Raw genomic sequence first — 18,994 nt, forward strand, 5'->3', positions numbered from 1 at the left:
AACATACTGTGGTTCTATTCAGTTATTTGAAAAAAAGCCATTTTGTGCAAAAATCTTCAATTCCGGCCTAGTCTGCATCAGTACGTGTGAGATACACACTTTAGATACTGTGGTTCAATTCAGTTATTTAAAAGACAACCATTTTGGCCAAAAAACTTTAATTGCGGCCTAGTCTGGATCAGTCCGTGTGAGATACACACTTTAGATACTATGGTTATATTCTTCTATTAATAAAACACCCTTTTTTGGAAAAATACACAATTTTGCTGCATCAGCACATGTAAAATTCAAGGGTTATATACTGCTGTCATATTCTGTTATTAAAGAAACACCCGTTTTGGGCAAAAAAAACCTTAATTTTGCAGCCTTTGCTGCATATGTAATTGTGAGATACACACTTTAGATACTGTGGTTCTATTCAGTTATTTGAAAAACAGCCAATTTAGGCAAAAAACTTAAATTGTGGCCTAGTCTGGATCTGTACGTGTGAGGTACACACTTTAGATACTGTGGTTATATTCATTTATTTAAAAAACAACCATTTTGGGCAAAAAACTTTAATTGTGGCCTAGTCTGGATCAGTCCCTTTGAGATACACACTTTATATACTGTGGTTATATTCTTCTATTAATAAAACACCCTTTTTGGTCCAAAAACTTTAATTGCGGACTAGTCTGCATCTGTACATGTGAGATACACCCTTTACATACTGTGGTTCTATTCTGCTAATAATTAAACACCCATTTAGGGCAATATCCTAAATTTGAGAAATATGAGAGCGTCAAATAAGAGACGTGGCCCAGGTCGTGGTGCTGCTGGTGGAGCTCCTGTTGCAGGGAGAGGACGTGGTCGATCTGTGCCAGCTACACGCACAAGTGAAACCCCTTCCTCAGGTGCGAGTAGGCGACAAAACCTGCAGCGGTATTTGGTCGGGCCTAATGCTGCTCTACGAATGGTGAGGCCTGAACAAGTACAGGCGATAGTAGATTGGGTTGCTTACAGTGGATCCCGTTCCTTCACATTGTCTCCCACCCAGTCTCCTGCTGAAAGACCACAGTTGGCACCTGCAGCCGATGTCCATCAGTCTTTCACCTCACCCCCTTGCAAATCAGCCAAGCAGTCTGAGCCCCAAGTCATGCTGCAGTCTCTTCTGCTTTTTGATGACTCTGTTAGCAGGGTTTCCCAGGGCCATCCACCTAGCCCTGCCCCAGAAGTGAAAGAGATTGAGTGCACCGGTGCCCAAACACTTATCTTTCAAGATGAGTACATAGGAGGACCATCGCAGCACGTCTCGGATGATGACGAAACACAGGTGCCAACTGCTGGGGCTTTCGAAAGTGTGCCGACTGACAAGGAGGGCGCGGGTGAAGACTGGATGGAAGATGATGTGGAGGACGATGAGGTCCTCGACCCCACATGGAATCAAGGTCATGTGAGGGACCTGTGTAGTTCGGAGGAAGAAGCGGTGGTCGCACAGAGCCACCAGCACAGCAGAAGAGGGAGCAGGGTGCAAAAGCGGAGCGGCCGTCCCCTAGACAGTACGCCTGCTACTGCCCACCGCAGCAAGGGACCGAGCGCACCAAAGCCAGCTCCAAGGAGTTCCCTGGCGTGGCAGTTCTTCAGACAATGTGCTGACGACAAGACACGAGCCTGAAGCAAGGCATAAACGTTCTCAACCTGAGCACAACCTGCATGACCAGGCATCTAAGTGCAAAGCACGAGCTGCAGTGGAGTAGACAGCTCAAAAAACAAGAAAGGTCTCTGGCTCCTCCTGCTTCCTCTTCTGTTGCAGTCTTGGCCTTTTCCACCTCTGTAGTGACAGTGCCACCTGCCACCCCGCAAACAGAGGATCTGCCAGCAACACCACCACCTGGATCACCAATACACTGGAGCGGAAGAGGAAGTACCCCCCTACTCACCCGCGATCCCTGGCCCTCAATGCCAGCATTTCTAAATTACTGGCCTTTGAAATGCTGTCATTCCGTCTGGTGGAGACGGAGAGTTTCAAAGGCATTATGGCAGTGGCTGTCCCACAGTACGTTGTGCCCAGCCGCCACTACTTTTCCAGGTGAGCCATCCCTTCCCTTCACAACCAAGTGGGGGAAAAAATCAGGTGTGCACTGCGCAACGCCATCTGTGGCAAGGTGCACCTGACTACGGATACGTGGACCAGTAAGCACAGTCAGGGCCGTTATATCTCCATAATAGCACACTGGGTAAATGCAGTGGCGGCTGGGCCTGAGGCGGATAGCAGTTTGGCGCATGTCCTTCCACCACCGAGGATTGCAGAGCGCTTCAGTTTGCCTCCTGTTGCTTCCTCCTCCTACTCTGCTTCCTCATCCTCTACCAGCTCCTCATCCGGTCAGCGTAACACCTTCACCACCTACTTCAGCACAGCCAGGGGTAAACGACAGCAGGCAGTTTTAAAACTTATCTGTTTGAGGGACAAACCACACACCGCGCAGGAGCTGTGGACGGGCCTTGAACAACAGATCGATGAATGGTTTGTGCCAGTCAGCCTCAAGCCCGGCCTGGTGGTGTGCGATAATGGGCGAAATCTCGTAGCCGCTCTGGGACTAGCCGGTTTGACGCACATCCCTTGCCTGGCGCATGTGCTGAATTTGGTGGTGCAGAGATTCCTTAAAAATTACCACGACATTTCAGACCTGCTGCATAAAGTGCGGGCCGTCTGTGCGCGCTTTCAGCGTTCTCACCCTGCTGCTGCGCGCCTGTCAGCGCTGCAGCGTAACTTCGGCCTTCCCGCTCACCGCCTCATATGCGACGTTCCCACAAGGTGGAACTCCACCGTGCACATGCTGGCCAGACTGTGCGAGCAGCAGCAGCAGGCGATAGTGGAGTTTCAGCTGCAGCGCGCACGGGTGAGTTGCTCGGCGGAACAGCACCACTTAACCACCAATGACTGGGCCTCCATGCGAGACCTGTGCTCCTTGTTGCGCTGTTTCGATTACTCCACCAACATGGCCAGTGTCGATAACGCCATTCTTAGCGTTACTATCCCACTTCTATGCCTCCTTGAAAAAACGCTCCTGGCGATGATGGAAGAGGATGTGGCACAGGAGGAGGAGGAGGAGGAGGAAGAGGGATCATTTCGTAGGGCCAGTCATTCCCAAGTGGCTCCGCGGGTGGGTTCCTGCACCCACAAACCTAAGGTACACAATTGTCCAGCCAGGGCACAGTTCTGGAGGATGAGGAGGTGGAGGATGAGGAGGAGGAGATGGAGGAGGAGGAGGAACCATGTTCACAGCAGGGTGGCACCCAGACCAGCTCATGGTCATCACTGGTGCGTGGATGGGGGGATACAGAGGACACAGACGATACATCTCCCACAGAGGACAGCTTTTTGTTGCCTCTGGGCAGCCTGGCACACATGAGCGATTACATGCTGCAGTGTCTCCGCAACGACCGCCGAGTTGCCCACATTCTAACTTGTGCTGATTACTGGGTGGCCACGCTGCTGGATCCCCGTTACAGGTTTTCGTATGGATCCCGAGAAGGTCTGTGCCGTGTTGGACTGGGATTGATCCGAAAATCTGAAAGCGCTAATGCGGTTTTTGGGGTTTACCAACTACTACCGTAAATTTATTTTGAACTATTCATCGGTGGTTAAACCTTTAACAGACATGACTAGAAAGGGTGCTGATATTTCTATCTGGTCTGATGCGGCATTACAGGCCTTTTCTGCTGTGAAAGAATGTTTTGCTTCGGCTCCTATTCTGGTGCAACCGGGCGTGTCTCAGCCATTTATTGTTGAGGTTGACGCGTCTGAGGTAGGGGTAGGAGCAATATTGTTGCAGGGTCCTTCACCCAGTAAATGGCGCCCATGTGCATTTTTCTCTAAAAAACTCTCGACTGCTGAAAAGAATTATGATGTGGGGAATAGGGAATTGCTGGCCATTAAGTTGGCGTTTGAGGAATGGCGTCATTGGTTGGAAAGCGCAATTCATCCTATTACGGTAATTACGGATCACAAGAATCTGGCCTACTTGGAGTCGGCTAAGCGACTGAACCCAAGGCAGGCCAGATGGTCATTGTTTTTCACCAGATTTAATTTCATCGTCACTTACCGCCCTGGGGTTAAGAATGTCAAGGCGAATGCTTTGTCACGTAGCTTTCCTGGGAAGGGGGGGGGGGGGGGTGAGTCTAATGACCCTAGTCCCATTTTATCTGAAGGGGTGGTTATAGCCGCTCTTTATCTTGATCTCGAGGCCAGGGTGTTGGAGGCACAGGAGGATGCTCCGGGCTCTTGTCCTCAGGGGAAGTTGTTTGTTTCCTCCGAATTACGTCACAAGGTGTTCAAGGAACATCACTGTACGGTGCTTGCTGGGCACCCTGGGAGTAGATCGACTGTCGATCTCATCTCTCGCAGATTCTGGTGGCCGGGGTTGCGTAAGTGTATTGAGGACTATGTGTCAGCCTGTGGTACCTGTGCACGTGCTAAGGTGACACGTACTCGGCCTTCTGGATCTCTGCTTCCATTGCCCATCCCGTCCAGACCTTGGACCCATTTGTCCATGGATTTTATCACGGATTTGCCGAATTCTTCGGGAAAGACCGTGATTCTGGTGGTTGTCAATCGTTTTAGTAAAATGGTACACTTTATTGCATAACCTAGTCTACCCAATGCTAAAACTTGCGCAGGTGTTTGTCGACAACATTGTGAAACTACATGGCATTCCCTCTGATGTGGTGTCCTATAGAGGGACTCTAAGTTTGTTTCCAGATTCTGGAGAGCGTTCTGTACTCGTCTGGGTGTACAATTGTCCTTCTCTTCGGCTTTTCATACTCAGTCGAACGGACAGACGGAGCGCACTAATCAGAATCTGGAGACTTACTTGAGATGTTTTGTTTCAGAGAATCAGGAAGAGTGGTCTTCATTTTTGTCGGTAGCTGAGTTTGCTATAAATAACCGTAGACAGGAATCCACTGATAAGTCGCCGTTTTTGGGGGCATATGGGTTCCATCCACAGTTTGGTACATTTTCTGGTGCTCATAATTCTGGTATTCCTGAGGAGGAACGATTTTCCTCTTCTTTGTCTTCTATTTGGCGGGAAAATCCAAAATAACCTGGAAAAGATGGGCAACAGGTATAAGCGTGCGGCTGACAGGAAACCTATGAGTGGTCCGGACCTGAGAGTGGGTGATTCTGTGTGGCTGTCTACAAGAAACATTAAACTTAAGGTACCTTCAAGACTTATTGGTCCATATAAGATCACTGCCATTGTTAACCCTGTAGCCTTCCGTCTTGAACTTCCTCAGGCATTGAAAATCCATAACGTTTTTCATAAATCATTGTTAAAGAAATGTGTTGAACCTGTTGAGCCGTCCTCCTTCCCTCCCGCTCCTGTCATGGTGGACGGCAATTTAGAATTTCAGATAAGCAGGATTGTGGACTCTCGAGTTCTCCGGAGATCCCTCCAGTATCTCGTTCATTGGAGAGGGTACGGACCAGAGGAGAGGATGTAGGTTCCAGCGACCGATGTTAATGCTAGTCGTCTGCTAGGCCTCAGAGAGACTCTGGTTCCTTCACCAGGGAAGGAGCGGGTTGTCTCTGCCCTGTCATTACCATTAGGGCATCCGAGGGCGACCAGGGTTTTCTAGGTTCCTGTGTATGGGCATCTCTACCATCGGTAGGTGCCCATACGGATAGGAGTTAGGGCCAGGAGCAGGGTTTTATAGGTGGTGACACTTTTCCTTCCCTAGCGGTGAGGCCTAGTGTCTTTTCCCTTCATTCTTGTTATCTTTTGGTGTTCTCCCCTACTACATCCGTGACACCCGGCTTCTCTTCTTTCTTCAGTACCTGGGTAAAGGACCTTTGATGATATCACTGAGCACATCACATGGTCCATCACATGATCCATCTCCACAGTGATGGATCATGTGACGAACCATGTGATGAGTGCAGTGACGTCACCACAGGTCCTTTTCCTCATGCACAGCAAAGAAGAAGATAGAAGAGAAGCCGGGCTGCACGAACAAGTGGATTAAGGTGAGTTAAATATTATTATTTTTTTTAACCCCTCCATCCCTATTTTACTAAACATTCTGTATTAAGAATGCTATTATTTTCCCTTATAACCATGTTATAAGGGAAAATAATAATGATCGGGTCCCCATCCCGATCATCTCCTAGCAACCATGCGTGAAAATCGCACCGCATCCGCACTTGCTTGCGGATGCTTGCAATTTTCACGCAGCCCCAATCACTTCTGTGGGGCCTGCGTTGCGTGAAAAACGCACAAAATAGAGCATGCTGCGATTTTCACGCAACGCACAAGTGATGCGTGAAAATCACCGCTCATGTGCACAGCCCCATAGAAATGAATGGGTCCGGATTCAGTGCGGATGCAATGCGTTCACCTCACGCATTGCACCCACGTGGAAATCTCGCCCGTGTGAAAGAGGCCAGACTCAGATCCAACCAATCAAGGTCACTTTTCTGGTAAAATATCTGTATTAGTTGCTCGTTATCAGCTATTCCTGACTATTATATGTAAGGACTTGTTTTATCTGTCTTAGTTATTTGCTTATTTTTCTTATGGGCCCCTGCACACGAAAGTGCGCACCCCATGGTCGTGCTGTGGCCCGCAAAATGCGGGCCGCAATGCACGAACACAGTCCGTGGGGCAGCTGCAGCGGATCGTGGACCCATTCTTTTTAATGGGTCCGCGATCCGGCCATTCCGCAAAAAGATAGGACATGTTCTATCTTTTCTGCGGAACGGAAGTACGGGACGAAACCCCACGGAAGCACTCCGTAGTGTTCCCTTCTGTGCTTCTGTTCTGCACCATTCCGCATCTCCTCATTTGCGGACGTGAATGGGTCCGCATCCATGATGCGGAATGCCCACAGAACGGCACCCGTGTATTGCGGATCCGCAAATGCGGTCTGCAATAAGGCAGAGGGAAGCACACGTTCGTGTGCAGGGGGCCTAAATCTTCATTTTCTCTCATCTCTTTCTCTCTTGGATGACAATTTTGGCCTTTAGAAACGATTACTCAAATGACTATAGTTTCAACATAAAATGGTCGTCCTGGAACCAATTAATATTGTAACTTGAGTATATATATATACACTACAGAGGACAATATACTGTGAATATATACTACAGAGGACAGTATACTGTATATACATACTATAGAGGACAGTTTACTGTATATATACTACAGAGGACAGTATATTGTATATTTGTACTACAGAGGACAGTATATTGTATATATGTATAATATGACTGAGGGGAGATCTAATAACTATGTATAAATATATCAGGGGTCAGTACAGAGATCGCTCCCATCATCTATTTATCCCCAGGACTGTGACTGTGACGAGGGGACATCCTCTGCGTCTGGAGGAAAGAAGGTTTGTACACAAACATAGAAGAGGATTCTTTACGGTAAGAGCAGTGAGACTATGGAACTCTCTGCCTGAGGAGGTGGTGATGGGGAGTACAATAAAGGAATTCAAGAGGGGCCTGGATGTAATAATATTATAGGCTATAGCTACTAGAGAGGGGTCGTTGATCCAGGGAGTTATTCTGATGCCTGATTGGAGTCGGGAAGGAATTTTTTCCCCTAAAGTGAGGAACATTTGCTTCTACCTCACAGTTTTTTTTTTTGCCTTCCTCTGGATCAAGTTGCAGGATAACAGGCCGAACTGGATGGACAGATGTCTTTTTTCAGCCTTACAATGTTACTATGCTTCTGCCTTGTCCTGTTTTGTCCTCCTCATAGCAAACCTAGTACTTGTAGTAATACTCCTGTTCGTGTCTCCTGGCTATTTCTGATTATGCTCCTGTCTTGTCCTTGTTACGGCTGCTCTCCTCACCTCTCCCGCCATCTCCTTCCCGGCAGGCCTGGTCAGCGGGCTTGCTTTGTCCCTCCACCCAGACTGTTGCCTGCTTGCCATTAAGGCCTCTGCTCCTCTGCCCATAGGGCATGAACACACGTTCCATCTGGCTTTTAAAGGGCTAGCATGCACCTTAGTCTTCACCAGCCAATGGCTGGTAACCCTGGGGTACTTAAAGCACCTTCCCCTGTCTGAGGTTTCCTGGCAAATAGATTTTCCAGTATCCTGAAAAGGTGTACTGTTTCTGTTGACTGCTGTGTACTGACTTTCAGCCCATTTACTGGATTCTGACTCCCTGCTGCCTGACCTGACCTGTGCCTGACCTCCATATTGACCCTTCATTGCCTGCCCTGACCTTTGACCATTTACCGTATAGCATGTACTCCACCCACCATGACCTTGAACTATTCCTATTATTTTTTCTGACCACTCGGTGCTTCGAACCTGTATCTCTGGCCACCATAGATTAGTTGTCCATCATAGAGAGACTACTCCAGTAGGCAGCGGCCTGATGGTTTCCCTGCAGATCCCTGTATAGGATTTGAAGGGTGAAAACAGGGGACTGCCAGGATAACATCCTTAGTTGTAGCCCAAAGACAAATGTGTTGGTTGACAGAGTGGTTCCACACCCAGTGCTGTGTAACAGTCCTCCAGATACTGTGCCTGGTAATTGATGTGTTACTCCAAGTCTTGACCTTCTACTTGTTTTAGACTTCATTCCTGATCCATAGCTAGGCCTGTCGCATTCATGATCCTTGGTTCCACTCCTGACCAGAAGTTGCTCCAATAATGCTACCCGTTACAAATCCATGACTATTCTGGAGACCACAATCGGGAATTCTCCTGGAGTAAAGTCCATACCTACTTGCAGGGGTTAAGAACAGAGACCAGGGAACTCCTTAGACTCTACAACCCAGTCTATCCAGTGTCAAATAGATTGTGATTAGGGAATTCACATTCCAGGAGATCCGTTTACCCTGAAATACTTTTCAACCAGGGGCGGATTAAGTGCATGATAGGCCCGGGGCTGTCTAACCAACTTGCCCCCCCCCCCTCCATTTTAGTTTAGTTTAGTTTTTTTTTTGTATGAAGAGGCTGCGGTGCTTCATGAGCGCCACAGTCTCTTTTTAGGCCATATGACCTCTTCAGACAAAAAAAAAATACCCCAAATTGGGTCCTAAACTGAAAAATTTGGTCGCCAAATTTAAAATACATATAATTATAATAAAAAAGACATGGAGGAGAATACAGCACCACATACCTCTTACATCTAGTGACATCTCCTGTCATGTAGACCTTCTCTTTCCTCTTCTCCTCCGTTTGACCCAGACCACCATGGCAAATTCTTTCAGCCGCATCTCGTCTCTACAGTTTGTAACACAGACACGTTAGATTTAAAAAAATTTCCATCAACCTCCTCATCCTGCTGCCACTCCCAATACTGTGCCCGTTTTGCTCCCCAATGTCCAAGGTACTATACTGCTTAAAAAATACTGACCCTAATAGACATAATTGGAGTCCTTTATCAAACTGGTGTAAAGTAGAACTGGATTTCCAAAAGAGCTGTCAAATATGAAAGGTGGAATCTGATTGGTTGCTATGGGCAACTAAGCCAACTGCCTCCATATAGTAGTTTGCCCCCACACAGTAATTTCCCCTACATAGTAATTTCCCCCACACAGTAATTTGCCCCCACACTGCCCCCAAATAGTAATTTCCATCACACTGCCCCCACATAGAAATTACCCCACACTGCCCCCACATAGCAATTTCCCCCACATAGTAATTTGCCCCCACATAGAAATTTCCACCACACTGCCCCCACATAGCAATTTCCCCACACTGCCCCCACATAGCAATTTCCCCACACTGCCCCCACATAGAAATTACCCCACACTGCCCCCACATAGCAATTTCCCCCACACTGCCCCCACAAAATAGTAATTTGCCCCCACACTATCCCCACATAGCAATTACCCCACACTGCCCCCACACAATAGTTTCCACCACACTGCCCCATATAGTAATTTGCCCCCACATAGTAGTCCGGCTCCCATAGTAATTTGCCCCCACATAGTAGTCCGGATCCCATAATAATTTAGCCCCACACAGCCCCCACATCCCCCCTCCCATGTACTCGAGGTCTCTTCCCCAATATGTCCTCCTCTGTGTGTCGTCCCCACATGTCCCCCAAAGTAGGCACATGAAATAAAAAAAAAAAAAATGGAAAATAAAATAAAAAGCTAAACACTCACCGTCCAGGGCCAGGCACTTGATCGCAGACGAAGGCGGGATGAGGCAGGTGTGCACACGTCAATGTGCTGTGTCCCGGCACAGGCGCGTGATGACGTCATCACGCACGCCTGCGCCGGGATTTCACTACCACATAGGCTTCAGGCTTACTAGGCCTGAAGCTTATGGCGGTGATAGGCGACGGGACAGTGAGCTATGCGCTCCCGTGCCCCGCCGCAGTATGTGGGTGTTCGGGTCGGCGCTAGGCCTCCCAGCGGTGCTGGGCCCGGGGCTGCCGACCCGAACGTCCCTATTGTAATCCACCACTGTTTTCAACGACTCCCCCTAGTAACAAAATCCAACAAAGTTATTCAACTTTTTGACAGATATCTGCCAATAGTCGGCATTTGTGGTCACCAGAAAAAGTTCTGCAACTGCTTTTCCAGTCATCCAAATTCTTTAAGGTATGGTCAGCTTAATACATGACTGCAGTATCAGACTACATCAGGTTTGTTTGTAGTCTGCTACCATGGAAACACATAGCTCTGCAGAGGATTATGTGACAAAATGGACCAATAGCAAGAGTGAGCACCTCACCTGTTACTACCTACGAGCCCTGTTTCCTAATGTCAGTTGAGGGTAGCTCTGAGCTTCCTCCAAATCAGCACCCCATTGCCGGTGCCAGAGGGAAGGGGGAAAAACCAACGAAAAGACCCCAACAAACCCTCCCAGGAGGGATTTAGGGCCAACAACAGATACTTAATCCGAACAGCCGAGACACCTCTGCATGTGTAAAGACACTGAGCAGAGGCTCAGAATAATACTGCCGGTAGCACTGCCACACGTGCTGAGGTGGCTAGTGCGGGACTTTATATTTATCTTTGTGTGTCTATATAGGGCTTGCATAGGTGCTCCTGATGAGGTATGCAATTATGCTGAAACGCGTCGAGCCAAGTCTAGAGAGCCGAGCCTAGTTTTGAGAGACTTTTATAAGAGATATAGATAATTTATTACAGGGCACAATTTAGTTGCCGATATTAGTCAGTTTACTTAGGGGATAGACTTGGGGACTGCTCCGCTTCAATTGCAACACGAGTAGTAAGATTGAAGGGAGCATGTATACACAAAGAGAGATGTATACAAAGTAGCAAGTTAAGTTCCCCCAAGTCTTCCCATTTGGTTTCTGTTTTAAGACACACTAAATATTATTGTCTCTGCTCAGTGTCTTTACACATGCAGAGGTGATTCGGCTGCTCGGATTAGGTATCTATTGTTGGCCCTAAATCCCTCCTGGGGGGGGGGTTTGTTGGGGTCTTTCTGTTGGTTTTCCCCCTCCCCTTTGGCACCGGTAATGGGGTTCTGATTCGGGGGAACACACTTTTCTGTTGGGCCAAATAGTTAAATCCAATCAGCTATTTATTTATTTTGCTTTATTAGTTTTTTGAGGGAGTTTTCTTTCACTCACTTTTAATCACATGATGTAATAAAGCTCTTTGGTTTTCATTTCAAGCGTCCATCTCCGTGAGCTACAATAATTAATGATGCTTGTTTAATTAATAATGAATATCTGTGAATAGCTCTGAGCTTCCTTGCATTTGGTCAATGTTTCCCATGCAAAATGAAAAAAATTTCAGAAGTTGTTTGTTGGTAAACTTTGGCCATTATTGGCTCTGCTGAACATCTATGAGACAAGATGAGAGGCTTCCAGAGAACATTAGCACTACTTATCTTGAGGGACAAAATTGAACTGGCCCATAGACCCAAAAACTGATTGCCGTCATACCATTACCAGTGCCTGGTGACCTGCTCTCTTCTTTCACTCACCGGTGCAGATATACTCTGGCTGGCATTACCCTTGACTCTGACACTCTGCTTTTACTGGTCTCTGTGCCCGACATGCTCCTTGCTGCGTCTCCTGTTTTGTGACTTGCTTTACGCAGACTGAACCTGAACTCTTAAATGGCCAGCACACACCAACATCTTGCTGCCCCAAATCAATGGCCACAAGTCATAATTAGGATCCTGACATCTGCCCTGCCTTTATAAGGACCCTAACTCAAATCTCTGCTTAAGAAATAAGATCCTTTTGGCTTTTACTGGCTTCTAAAAGTTTTTTCTTAGGATTTCTGGCATCAACCCCGTTAGTGCTCCTATTTGCCCATCTGCCACCTGTCCTGACCTCTGCCTGACTACCGCTTATATCCACACTCTACCTGCTTCGACCTCTGCACCATCTGCCATTTTGGTACTGAGTCCTGTTATTTTCTGTTAACCTATGCACCAGCCATTGGCTACTCCAGAGGTAGAGACCTTGGAAAGTCCATTTATCCTGGCAAGGATGAAGATCATATAATTCCTTAGACTTTGTTCCCTGGTTTAGACCTACGTCTAATTCATTAGTGACCCAATGGGTCCACATCTTCTGGTTTTTCACTACATAGACATCTTATTTTCTGTGTATTTCTGGAATCAGAATCTGTTGAAAAGCATCAAATATCTATGACTTGTTTCCATATTTTAGTCAATGTTCATAAAAGAATTATAGGGGGGGGGGGATCGCAGGTCGTTGACAGCTTGAGTCAGTGCAACATAAAACAGATGATGAAAAAAATATGGTGCGAAATAAAGAAACTCAAGAGCCTGAAATATCCTCAGGTAATGATGAGCACAGACCTAGGATCCTCTATCATACAACATCTCTGGGCTCCTGCATGTCTTTCAATTACGAGGAGTATTTTTCTGCCACAACCGTTGTCTATGGGCATTTTGTAAATAAGCTTTCACACTTTTTTTCCCCCATGTGTTGTTATAATAGACGTCTATTATATCATGCATCCCAGCCTGGAGAATGAGGTGCGCTGGTCAAAACTAAGTGGAAATTTCCACCTCAGCTGAAAAGCAGGATTCATTCTTCAGAATAAAAAATGATTCTCCTGAAATAATATATAAATCTGGTTCTAGAAAGCAAATCATTGTTAATGCACTTCTCAAACTCTGCGCAGCTGATTAATCCTTGTGGGTATCACAGTGTCTAATGGCTTAACTCATGCCATGACAGACAGCTTGTCAGGAGCGTGGAAAGACGGAAATCTTTAGCGAGCTCTTTCTTGGAGTAATTGAATGAGATGTATGGCTCCTCCACTATGTGTACCATGCGATGTACTATAGATTATTTAACTCTATGGGGAGCAATATTCGGCCAGTTGGAGCAGGAATATTTATCAAGTGATAGACAATCACCTAAAGAAAACGAAGGCACAGGCGGCCTGGAGAGACACTGTATTCATCTCCATCTTCTCCTTCATAAAATTATGAATGATTTTCCACTAATCAGGCATTTGGGCATCGATATATGCTGGATTTTTAAGTATTTCTGATCATAAGATCAAACTGGAGAAGTAAGGGCTTGAAACTAAACCTAGGCTAGGGAAGGGTTAAAAGCAATGACTGACAAGTAGACATATTGGAAGAAGGGCATCTTCCCATGTCTTACATTGAATCAGGCGTGTAATTTATAAAAGCATGCAGGGAAGAAATCTAAGGCGGAGACTCTTTGCGGGAGGTGAACCATGGGACTGCGCAAGGATGAGCCCCAATGTCATTTAGTGCATATAGAGCATTAAGTAGAACCTGCATGTATAGAGCATGAGGCATACGCTGCATATATAGATTTGTGTGTATAAAACATGCTCCGTATTCTGCCTTTACAGATTCCCCATGTATAGAGCATGCTCCGTATTCTGTCCTTACAGATTCCCCATGTATAGAGCATGCTCCGAATTCAGCCTTTACAGATTCCCCATGTATAAAGCATGCTCCGTATTCTGTCCTTACAGATTCCCCATGTATAGAGCATGCTCCGTATTCTGTCCTTACAGATTCCCCATGTATAGAGCATGCTCCGTATTCTGCCTTTACAGATTCCCCATGTATAGAGCATGCTCCGTATTCTGCCTTTACAGATTCCCCATGTATAGAGCATGCTCCGTATTCTGCCTTTACAGATTCCCCATGTATAGAGCATGCTCCGTATTCTGTCCTTACAGATTCCCCATGTATAGAGCATGCTCCGTATTCTGCCTTTACAGATTCCCCATGTATAGAGCATGCTCCGTATTCTGTCCTTACAGATTCCCCATGTATAGAGCATGCTCCGTATTCTGCCTTTACAGATTCCTCATGTATAGAGCATGCTCCGTATTCTGTCCTTACAGATTCCCCATGTATAGAGCATGCTCCGTATTCTGCCTTTACAGATTCCCCATGTATAGAGCATGCTCCGTATTCTGTCCTTACAGATTCCCCATGTATAGAGCATGCTCTGTATTCTGTCTTTACAGATTCCCCATGTATAGAGCATGCTCCGTATTCTGCCTTTACAGATTCCCCATGTATAGAGCATGCTCCGTATTCTGCCTTACAGATTCCTCATGTATAGAGCATGCTCCGTATTCTGTCCTTACAGATTCCTCATGTATAGAGCATGCTCCGTATTCTGTCCTTACAGATTCCCCATGTATAGAGCATGCTCCGTATTCTGTCCTTACAGATTCCCCATGTATAGAGCATGCTCCGTATTCTGCCTTTACAGATTCCCCATGTATAGAGCATGCTCCGTATTCTGTCCTTACAGATTCCCCATGTATAGAGCATGCTCCGTATTCTGCCTTACAGATTCCCCATGTATAGAGTATGCTCCGTATTCTGTCTTTACAGATTCCCCATGTATAGAGCATGCTCCGTATTCTGCCTTACAGATTCCTCATGTATAGAGCATGCTCCGTATTCTGCCTTTACAGATTCCCCATGTATAGAGCATGCTCCGTATTCTGCCTTTACAGATTCCCCATGTATAGAGCATGCTCCGTATTCTGCCTTTACAGATTCCTCATTTATAGAGCATGCTCCGTATTCTGTCTTTACAGATTCCCCATGTATAGAGCATGCTCCGTATTCTGCCTTACGGATTCCTCATGTATAGAGCATGCTCCGTATTCTGTCCTTACAGATTCCCCATGTATAGAGCATGCTCCGTATTCTGCCTTTACAGATTCCCCATGTATAGAGCATGCTCCGTATTCTGTCTTTACAGATTCCTCATGTATAGAGCATGCTCCGTATTCTGTCCTTACAGATTCCCCATGTATAGAGTATGCTCCGTATTCTGTCTTTACAGATTCCTCATGTATAGAGCATGCTCCGTATTCAGCCTTTACAGATTCCCCATGTATAGAGCATGCTCCGTATTCTGTCCTTACAGATTCCCCATGTATAGAGCATGCTCCGTATTCTGCCTTCACAGATTCCCCATGTATAGAGCATGCTCCGTATTCTGCCTTTACAGATTCCCCATGTATAGAGCATGCTCCGTATTCTGTCCTTACAGATTCCCCATGTATAGAGCATGCTCCGAATTCAGCCTTTACAGATTCCCCATGTATAGAGCATGCTCCGTATTCTGTCCTTACAGATTCCCCATGTATAGAGCATGCTCCGTATTCTGTCTTTACAGATTCCCCATGTATAGAGCATGCTCCGTATTCTGTCTTTACAGATTCCCCATGTATAGAGCATGCTCCGTATTCTGCCTTTACAGATTCCCCATGTATAGAGCATGCTCCGTATTCTGTCCTTACAGATTCCCCATGTATAGAGCATGCTCCGAATTCAGCCTTTACAGATTCCCCATGTATAGAGCATGCTCCGTATTCTGTCCTTACAGATTCCCCATGTATAGAGCATGCTCCGTATTCTGCCTTTACAGATTCCCCATGTATAGAGCATGCTCCGTATTCTGCCTTTACAGATTCCCCATGTATAGAGCATGCTCCGTATTCTGTCCTTACAGATTCCCCATGTATAGAGCATGCTCCGTATTCTGTCTTTACAGATTCCCCATGTATAGAGCATGCTCCGTATTCTGCCTTTACAGATTCCCCATGTATAGAGCATGCTCCGTATTCTGTCCTTACAGATTCCCCATGTATAGAGCATGCTCCGTATTCTGCCTTACAGATTCCTCATGTATAGAGCATGCTCCGTATTCTGTCCTTACAGATTCCCCATGTATAGAGCATGCTCCGTATTCTGCCTTTACAGATTCCCCATGTATAGAGCATGCTCCGTATTCTGTCTTTACAGATTCCTCATGTATAGAGCATGCTCCGTATTCTGTCCTTACAGATTCCCCATGTATAGAGTATGCTCCGTATTCTGTCTTTACAGATTCCTCATGTATAGAGCATGCTCCGTATTCTGTCCTCACAGATTCCCCATGTATAGAGCATGCTCCGTATTCTGCCTTTACAGATTCCTCATGTATAGAGCATGCTCCGTATTCTGTCTTTACAGATTCCCCATGTATAGAGCATGCTCCGTATTCTGCCTTTACAGATTCCCCATGTATAGAGCATGCTCCGTATTCTGTCCTTACAGATTCCCCATGTATAGAGCATGCTCCGTATTCTGCCTTACAGATTCCTCATGTATAGAGCATGCTCCGTATTCTGTCCTTACAGATTCCCCATGTATAGAGCATGCTCCGTATTCTGCCTTTACAGATTCCCCATGTATAGAGCATGCTCCGTATTCTGTCTTTACAGATTCCTCATGTATAGAGCATGCTCCGTATTCTGTCCTTACAGATTCCCCATGTATAGAGCATGCTCCGTATTCTGCCTTTACAGATTCCTCATGTAAAGAGCATGCTCCGTATTCTGTCTTTACAGATTCCCCATGTATAGAGCATGCTCCGTATTCTGCCTTTACAGATTCCCCATGTATAGAGCATGCTCCGTATTCTGTCCTTACAGATTCCCCATGTATAGAGCATGCTCCGAATTCAGCCTTTACAGATTCCCCATGTATAGAGCATGCTCCGTATTCTGTCCTTACAGATTCCCCATGTATAGAGCATGCTCCGTATTCTGCCTTTACAGATTCCCCATGTATAGAGCATGCTCCGTATTCTGTCCTTACAGATTCCCCATGTATAGAGCATGCTCCGTATTCTGCCTTTACAGATTCCTCATGTATAGAGCATGCTCCGTATTCTGCCTTTACAGATTCCCCATGTATAGAGCATGCTCCGTATTCTGCCTTTACAGATTCCCCATGTATAGAGCATGCTCCGTATTCTGCCTTTACAGATTCCCCATGTATAGAGCATGCTCCGTATTCTGCCTTTACAGATTCCCCATGTATAGAGCATGCTCCGTATTCTGTCCTTACAGATTCCCCATGTATAGAGCATGCTCCGTATTCTGTCTTTACAGATTCCCCATGTATAGAGCATGCTCCGTATTCTGCCTTTACAGATTCCCCATGTATAGAGCATGCTCCGTATTCTGTCCTTACAGATTCCCCATGTATAGAGCATGCTCCGTATTCTGTCCTTACAGATTCCTCATGTATAGAGCATGCTCCGTATTCTGTCTTTACAGATTCCCCATGTATAGAGCATGCTCCGTATTCTGTCTTTACAGATTCCCCATGTATAGAGCATGCTCCGTATTCTGTCCTTACAGATTCCCTATGTATAGAGCATGCTCCGTATTCTGCCTTACAGATTCCTCATGTATAGAGCATGCTCCGTATTCTGTCCTTACAGATTCCCCATGTATAGAGCATGCTCCGTATTCTGCCTTTACAGATTCCCCATGTATAGAGCATGCTCCGTATTCTGTCTTTACAGATTCCTCATGTATAGAGCATGCTCCGTATTCTGTCCTTACAGATTCCCCATGTATAGAGTATGCTCCGTATTCTGTCTTTACAGATTCCTCATGTATAGAGCATGCTCCGTATTCTGTCCTTACAGATTCCCCATGTATAGAGCATGCTCCGTATTCTGCCTTTACAGATTCCTCATGTATAGAGCATGCTCCGTATTCTGTCTTTACAGATTCCCCATGTATAGAGCATGCTCCGTATTCTGCCTTTACAGATTCCCCATGTATAGAGCATGCTCCGTATTCTGTCCTTACAGATTCCCCATGTATAGAGCATGCTCCGTATTCTGCCTTACAGATTCCTCATGTATAGAGCATGCTCCGTATTCTGTCCTTACAGATTCCCCATGTATAGAGCATGCTCCGTATTCTGCCTTTACAGATTCCCCATGTATAGAGCATGCTCCGTATTCTGTCTTTACAGATTCCTCATGTATAGAGCATGCTCCGTATTCAGCCTTTACAGATTCCCCATGTATAGAGCATGCTCCGTATTCTGTCCTTACAGATTCCCCATGTATAGAGCATGCTCCGTATTCTGCCTTTACAGATTCCTCATGTATAGAGCATGCTCCGTATTCTGTCTTTACAGATTCCCCATGTATAGAGCATGCTCCGTATTCTGCCTTTACAGATTCCCCATGTATAGAGCATGCTCCGAATTCAGTCTTTACAGATTCCCCATGTATAGAGCATGCTCCGTATTCTGTCCTTACAGATTCCCCATGTATAGAGCATGCTCCGTATTCTGCCTTTACAGATTCCCCATGTATAGAGCATGCTCCGTATTCTGCCTTTACAGATTCCCCATGTATAGAGCATGCTCCGTATTCTGCCTTTACAGATTCCCCATGTATAGAGCATGCTCCGTATTCTGCCTTTACAGATTCCCCATGTATAGAGCATGCTCCGTATTCTGTCCTTACAGATTCCCCATGTATAGAGCATGCTCCGTATTCTGTCTTTACAGATTCCCCATGTATAGAGCATGCTCCGTATTCTGCCTTTACAGATTCCCCATGTATAGAGCATGCTCCGTATTCTGCCTTTACAGATTCCCCATGTATAGAGCATGCTCCGTATTCTGTCCTTACAGATTCCCCATGTATAGAGCATGCTCCGTATTCTGCCTTACAGATTCCTCATGTATAGAGCATGCTCCGTATTCT

Source organism: Bufo bufo, chromosome 8 (assembly GCF_905171765.1).
Source record: "Bufo bufo chromosome 8, aBufBuf1.1, whole genome shotgun sequence".
Classification (NCBI taxonomy): Eukaryota; Metazoa; Chordata; class Amphibia; order Anura; family Bufonidae; genus Bufo; species Bufo bufo.